At 48.2% G+C, this 7,769-nt stretch overlaps 1 long non-coding RNA gene across 1 annotated transcript; it reads left to right on the top strand.

The window, feature by feature from the left end:
• The first annotated feature begins 404 nt into the window (after positions 1-404).
• LOC142835342 (uncharacterized) lies at positions 405-7,769 on the top strand. Its single transcript, XR_012907789.1, has 3 exons — positions 405-435; positions 7,493-7,559; positions 7,718-7,769. It is a non-coding gene; the product is annotated as an uncharacterized LOC142835342 (long non-coding RNA).

Here is a 7,769-nt window from a genome sequence, read left to right as displayed (position 1 = left end):
TCTTTCTCTGAGCCGGCCTGGAGGCTATGCTTCAAAGGGGACTGAGAGGGAAATGTTCAATTTTATCAGTCCCTTCTGCAGGGCCCTCCTCTCCAGGACACTGTTTAGTTGGCCGAGTGAAGTAGAAAATGAAGACCAGGTGAGCAGCCAGCTGTGTGACGCTTTAATGGGCCCGGCTCCCCTTTGGGAATGAGGCACGGCTCCTGTGGGCACTCGCTCTCAGCGGCTTCTTTCAGTTCAGCGGGTTTTGTTTTCGTTGTGGGAATTTAACTCCCTTGGGTGTCCCCCAGAGGTGGAGGAGTGGCTGTACATCAAAAGGAGCATCCATCAGAAGCGGAGCTACAGAAACTTCCAAGGGAACCGAAGCCACTGCTCCCAAAGAGACTCTGGGCTCATGGCGAGTGGGGGTCTGGAAATCTTAAACTTCCTGGGTTGGTCAGTCGTGACTTTGGGGATGGAGCAGTGCTGAGTTTGGCTGTGGTTTCAGGGCTGCAGCTGAAACAGTTCCTAGAAGGCCTAGGTTTCTGTTTGGATCCAGTTCTGGGCAGCTCTAGAGAGCAGTTGGTTGATAGCTACGGGAGGCCTGCCATTTTCTGCAGAGAATCAGAAGAGAGGCAGATAAGGGATGGGGGATGGGGGATGGGGGGTGGGTGGGTGGGTGGGTGGGGAAGAACTGGGTGGGGAGGAGGGAAGGAAAACTGCAGTTGGGACGTAATGTCTGGAAGAATTAAAAAGAAGAAAAGACTTAGTAGTTGGAATAGCAACCGCTGGGAGGGCAGGGAAGGACTAACTGATAGTAACCCTGAGGGAGGAGGCCAGAACGTGGGTGTTCTGTCCCAGGCCCGCGATAAGGGCTATATTTAGTTTTGTGAGAAGTAGGCCCATACTCCCTAATACTAATAAAGCTTTAGTTTTTGTTCAATTAGCTTCCAATGAGCTCTCACCTCCTCTGGTACTGAGTTTTAAAAATGGAGACTTTTGCGAGGTGGAGAGAAGGCTCAGTGTGTAAAAGCGCTTGCTGGTGGGGAGAATCTGATAGCCTGAGTTCCCGTCAGTAAAGAGCGGGTGTAGCAGCTCAGGGGTCTGTCATTACAGCCTGGCAGGGGTGGGGGCGGGGTAGTGGGTGGGGGGCTGCACGGAATGGAAGGCAGAGCCTGGGAAAGCTCCCGAAGATGGCAAACCGGTTAGCCTATCCCCTGCAGCTGCCAAGAGATTCTGCCTTAGAGGAGGTGGGCAGGTGAGGATCAGCAAAGGAAGGTGGTCCCCTGACCTCTGCATGGGCACCATGGCACATGTGAGTGCAAACGCACACACACACACACACACACACACACACACACACACACACACACCTAAAAATGGAGGAGCTGCCGAATGGCTGTGGAGAGGGCAGGGTGGGGAATGGTGGGGCGGGGTGGTCTTGCCTGGGCAGCTCCAAAGTCCTCCCTTACTGTGGAAAATGCTGATAGGGAGCAAGGCGCAGGGAAAATGTAAATGCTGGGAGTTGGGAGCGAAATTTCCGTGGACTTGACCTACATAAACGGATCTGGGAGTGAAAAGCTGCGGATCTGTGCATTGTGTGTCAGGTAAAGAAATTTGCATTTCCGATAGACAACAGATAACTCCGTAGGACACAAGTAACTAGTTAGCGCCAACTATTTTTTTCCTTTATAAGTCTGTCCCTAATATTACACGGGACATATACTATAAACTACATTGATGAGGGTCAGTGAATAAAGGCTTGCTGTGCAGGCATGAGGTCCTGAGTTTTTATGCAGAGAGCTGGGCATGGAGACATGTACCTATAACCCCAGTGCTGGAGAGGCAGAGACAAGAGGATTGTATAAAACTCCATTTTTTTTTAATATGTCTGTATGAGCTGTCGTGTCCCCTGGAAGTGGAGTTACAGACAGTTGTGAGCTGCTATGTAGGTAGTGGGAATTGAACCCTGGTCCTCTGGAAGAACAGCCAGTGCTCTTAAACCGCTGAGCCATCTCTCCAACACTGACAGATGGATCTTGAAGTCTGCTGGTCAGCCAGGCTATAGTCTAGCTGATTTAGTGACCTGTCTCAAAAACTAAGAGGAAGGAAGACAGAAGATTGTAAGAGCCAAAGAAGTGATGGATGTCTCCAGGGAAACGGTGTCTTCCAGACACAACAGGACTGATGTGCGTGTGAACTCACAGAGACTGTAGCAGCATGCGTAGGAGCTGCATAGGTTCAATCAGGCAAGTCCGTGAGAAGGGTGGGTAGACACAAAGTCCCACCCCTCACCAAGAAGCTGTCTGCAATTGATACCTGCTGGCAAACGGAAAGTCAGTATCCTCCAACAGAGTGCACAGGGTACATCAACCGTATTCCAGGGTAGGCTCCATGCCCAGAGTAGTTGGCCAGCACAAAATGGATTCTATGGTATTTTTGTGGACATTTTGCTTTGTTTTGCTTTGTCTTGGAATTTTGTCTTTTTGGTTTTTTTGCCTGTTTGTTTTGTAGAGATGTTGTTGTTACATTTTTTTTTTAAGAGAGAATGAGACCATAAAGTTGAATGGGTTGGGAGGTAGGGAGGAGTTGGGGGAGAGAACAACATGATCAAAATACATCGCATGAAATTGAATTAATACATTTAGGTTAAAAATAACAATCAAAAACTAGGAGGAAGAGCAATAGAGGAAGACACCTGCTGTTGACTACTGGCTTTCACACGCTCAGGCATGATTGAGTACAACTGCAGACATGTTTTTGTGTGCTTGCACTCATACACACACAAGCACACACACACACACACAATAAATAAAATAAATAGGATTGTTAGGCATGGTGCCTTGTAACTCTAATCCCAGGACTCAGGAACACCTCAGATTTGAGACCCCTTTATAAAGAGACCCTGTTTAAAAACAGACATACAATAAATAAATAAATAAACAAACCAAGTTGGATTCTCTTTATGTTTTTTGAGTAAAAGACATTGCAAGTTATATTTGATTTTAGAAATGTTTTTCTCGAAGGGAGCCCTAGGCAGAGACTGGGTGGCATGGGGTGCTGGCTTGTGGCTAGGGTACATATGCATTGTCTTATAGAATCCTCACAATTATGCAAGGTAAATGACATAATTCTTGCTTTACAGATGAGAAAATTGAAATTCAGAGAGGCTGAATAATTTTGCAAGGTCAAACAGTGTGAGAGAAGCCGGATTTCAAGTCCGAGCTCATTTAATCTCTTGTGTTGTGAAGCCGAAGTCTACAGAGCTCTTGTCGGACTAAATTGTAACTCCACAGAACTAAATGCCACTGGTATTTTTGAAAGAAACACAAGAATGTCTAGAATAGACTCTGATTGTCGACATTCCTTCTTCAGAAGAAACAAATACCAGACATCAAGGCTCACACAAAAAGGTAGTTAGCAGCAGAGCCAAGATGAGAACCTAGACCCATAGAGAAAACAAAAACAACCAAGAGCCCACAGGACAGTTGCTAAATGTCCTTTATCTGCCTCTTTCTCAGATCTGCCCATCACCTTTCCTCTTCCACCCTTCTCGCCAGATGTTGAGCTGGTCCCATTTCTGTGTTCCAAGCCAGCTGTCATAAGCCTTGTAAAGTGTTAGCCGATAGCAGACTATGGGAGGACCATCCAAGTGAGCCTGGTGTGCTGAGATGGTACCAAAAGGTCTGGCCACCAGGTGGCTGTGCATGGCGCCCTTCCCATCCAATCATCATCTGGTCCCTGGACTCTCCAAAACCTGGAAAGTCCAGACATTGTTTTCTGATGCTCCAAATGCAACTGGACGCGGAGATGATGATTTGTAGTTAGTAGGCGGTCAGAAAAATGCAAACAGAAAAGCTGGTTGATCACCTCGCTGGAAGAGGCAAGCCTGCTAAGCTGGCTTCAGCTGGAGCATAGCCTTTCCCTGCTGGACCGGGAATGTGTGAGAGGCACCCTGGTGCTGCCAGTGTTCAGGGCTCCTGGAGTCAGTGCAGGAAGCGTTGGTTCAGAACAGAGAGGCGGGTCAGCAGTTAAGAGTGCTTGCTGTTTTTCCAGAAGACTTGAGTTTGGTTCCCAGAACCCACAACTGGTGACTCACAGTTGCTTGTAACTCCAGTTCCAGGAGATCAGATGCTTCTGGCCTTCACAGGCAACTGGACTCATGTGGTATATCTCCTCCTGCCCTGCTCTGCCATAACACACACACACACACACACACACACACACACACACACACACAGAGAGAGAGAGAGAGAGAGAGAGAGAGAGAGAGAGAGAGAGAGAGAGAGAGAGAGAGGAATCTTAATAACAAAGAGAAAAACAGCATTTGGGTTCTAGGAACAGGGACCGTTCCATTTTGCATTGAGGACGGTGACTGAACTAGGTGTGCTCTCTGTTGAGTTTACTTAAGACCCAGCAGGCATCAGATCAGGTCCAAGCAGGAAGTAAACGGCACTCAACATGGAAAAGTAATTGGTGAGAGCATGAGATCCTTTTCAAATGGATTTCCAAATCCACCAGGGATACTGAAACAGCCCTAACCTAGTATCCCAGATCCAGCGGCCGTGGAGCCATTATTATAACAAGAGCAAAAGCAAGAAACACCAGAACTTGGGGACAGCTCCAGCCATGTTATAAGGCAGCGCATTTCCACAGGAGCTGTGGCCTCTGGCAGAGGGACACAGCCACTGACAAACACGGTTTAGCAGGGAGGGAGTCCTGCTAGTGTCCTCTGACCCTGCTTGACTGCATGAAGCTAGAAGTCAGAGGGCCTGGCTGGTGTCGTCAGTAGAGGCTGGCTGCTCCCATCACAGCCAGGGTAGAGGGGCTGGAGGACCTGCCTGGAGGAGCAAGCGGCCATCTGGCTTGGGCCTGTAATCCTCAGGCTCCCTGCATTCTAGGCTTTAGTGCCAGACCCCCGTGCCTCTGCTTAAGAGCTTTTAGAATAATTCCTTCCATCTAGAGACTCAGGGGATCTGTTGTCTGGAGCCCCTCCCTCTTTAAAGTGACTCTAAGTACCTCTGCTTCAATCAGTTTAGTGATGAATTCAATAATACATATTTTTTTCTTTTGAGATAATCAGATGAATCTCAGGCTGTTTTGGAACTCACGAAGTGGCTGACAATGACCTCGAACTTATGTTCCTCCACCTCCTCCACCTCCTGAGTGCTGTGGTTACTGGTCTGTGTCTCTACACCAAATTTATGCTGTGCTGGATCTAACCCAGGGCTGCATCCTTTTGAGGCAAGCACTCTGCCAACTGAGCTGGGCATCTCTCCTCTTTTTCTTCCTCTCCTTTCTCCTCCATATTTGGAGTGGGGTCTTTAGGTGTAGCACAACTGGCCTTGAACTCACGTTCCTCCTGTCCCATCCTCCCAGTGCAGGCATTACAGGCCTGCAATCACCAGGCATGGCTTCATGCAATCCTCCCACGGCACTACTCACTTTCTCAGGGCTTGCAGGACTAGCGTAGGACGTTGCATAAGGGCTTTCACCAATCAGTTTAACTCAGTCTCATCGGAAGAGTCAGAGATGGTGGATCTCATGAGCGAGCTAATAAATACTCTCTTGGCGTGAACGTTTCCAAGAGTGCTTGGGCCCCATCTACTACACCCTGATTCTGGGAGTTGAAGCCATGGTCTCACATATGCTAGATAAGTGCTCTGCCTCTAGCCCCAAGCATCCAAAAAGCAAAAGCAAAAACAAACAAACAAACAAAAATCCCTTAGTGTCCCCCAAATGGAAGATTTCAGTTTAACAATGGAGAGGTAGAGAGGGCTAGATAATGCTCTTTCTAGTACTTTCACAAGTCAGTCCCCAGAATGTGTGACCATGCTGACTTGCATGGGGAAAGGGAACATACAGATGTGACTATTAGGAACCTTGACACGTAGGTGTTCTTCTGGATTGTCTGGTTAGGTGGTCACTGAGAATCTTAGTAGAGTCAGGCAGGAGAGTTAGAACAGAAAGCTGGTATGATGACCGCAGCTGAAATTTCACTGCCACACTGGGCCATGGGAGGGGAGGGCTCAGATCCAGGAAATCCAGAAGGATTCTAGAGCGTGGTTCTTTAGGTTCAAACAACCCTTTTCCAGGGGTCGCCTAACACCATCAGAAAGCACAGATACTTGCATTATGATTCACGACAGTAACAAAATTATAATTATGATGTAGCAATGGAAATAATGGTTGGGGGTCCCCACAACATGAGGAACTGTATTCAAGGGTCGCAGCGTAAGGAGGTTGAGAGCCACTGCTAGAGAAGACAGAAAAGGCAAGGATGTGATTCTGCCCTAGCGCTTCCTAGTGAACACAGCCTTGGAAATCCTACCAGATCCGCTAGTTCTGGACAGCTCCCTCCCAGAACTGTTAGATCATCAATTTGTATTGTCTTCAGGTGCTTGATTTGTAACAGAAGCCCTAGGAAATTAAATGGAAGCTATCTGGAAAAGAGAAGCTCCTCCAGCATCTGTTGATCTCCAAGGCTAGAGGGTACACAAAGATCTTGCCAAATGTGCTTCTCAATATCTAGTTTTGAGGGTGTGGTAGTTTGAATGAAAATGGCCCCTCTAGGCCCATAGGAGTGGCACTATTAGGAGGTGTGGCTTTGTTGGAGTAGGTGTGGCCTTGTTGGGGGAAGTGTGTCACTACAGGTGGGAATAGGCTTTGAGATTTCTGATGCTCAAACTTGGCCCAGTGGCTCACTCTTACTTCTGCTGCCTGCAGATACAGATGTAGAATTTTCAGCTCCTTCTCCAGCACCATGTCCACCTGCGTGCTGCCATGTTTCCTGCCATGATGTAGTGGACTAAATTTCTGAACCGTAAGCCAGCATCAGTGAAATGTTTTCCTTTATAAGAGTTGCAGTGGTTGCCGGGCGGTGGTGGCGCACGCCTTTAATCCCAGCACTCGGGAAGCAGAGGCAGGTGGATCTCTGTGAGTTCGAGGCCAGCCTGGTCTACAAGAGCTAGTTCCAGGACTGGAACCAAAAGCTACAGAGAAACCCTGTCTCGAAAATCCAAAAGAAAAAAGAAAAAAAAAAAAGAGTTGCAGTGGTGATGATGTCTCTTCACATCAATAAAATCCTAACTAAAACAGGGAACTTTGGAGATAGCAACAAACTGGGGTCCTAAGCCCAATGCTCCCCTGGTTACCTGTCCCATAACAAGTCCGGTGGACGCCCAAAGCGGGTCTCTGCATGTATGTGTTCTCAGACTGCTCTTGGTTCCCCTGTGGATCAGGCATGCTTGAGGCCCACCCACCCAGAAGGCCTCTGTTGGGAGCCCTGAATCCCTAAAAAGGCAAATGAGGTCCTGGCAGGGACAGTACTTAAAACGCGACACCAAGGCTGCCCACCCTGGGCTTGCATTACAGTGCCCAGGGGGCAGAGTTCTCAGCTGGTTCTGCACAGGAATTAAAATGTGTGTATGTATTATGATGTACATGTAAATCTATACATTTATGTATACATATGTGTGTGTCTGAGTGTTGTGTGTGCACCACATGCCTGCAGGTGTTCACAGAAGCCAGAGCAGTTGGATCCCCTGGAACTGGAGTTACAGATGGTATTGAGTGGCTCAGTAAGGGCGCTGGGAACTGAACCTGGGTCGTCTGCAAGAGCAGCCAGTGCTTTCAACTGCTGAGCCGTCTCTCCAGCCCTGCACTGGAATTCTTGCCCCCCACCCCCCATGTGAGTTTCTCAAGGTTTAGCAGCTTTCTTTATTTCTGTCCACCCCAGGAGTGACTCCAGTGGGTTCTCTGCAACACTGTTTGCGTTCTTTTCCGAGGCC

Source organism: Microtus pennsylvanicus, chromosome 14, assembly GCF_037038515.1.
Source record: "Microtus pennsylvanicus isolate mMicPen1 chromosome 14, mMicPen1.hap1, whole genome shotgun sequence".
Classification (NCBI taxonomy): domain Eukaryota; kingdom Metazoa; phylum Chordata; class Mammalia; order Rodentia; family Cricetidae; genus Microtus; species Microtus pennsylvanicus.
The sequence above is the reverse complement of the archived record's forward strand: the minus strand, read 5'-3'. Positions and strand labels throughout refer to the sequence as shown.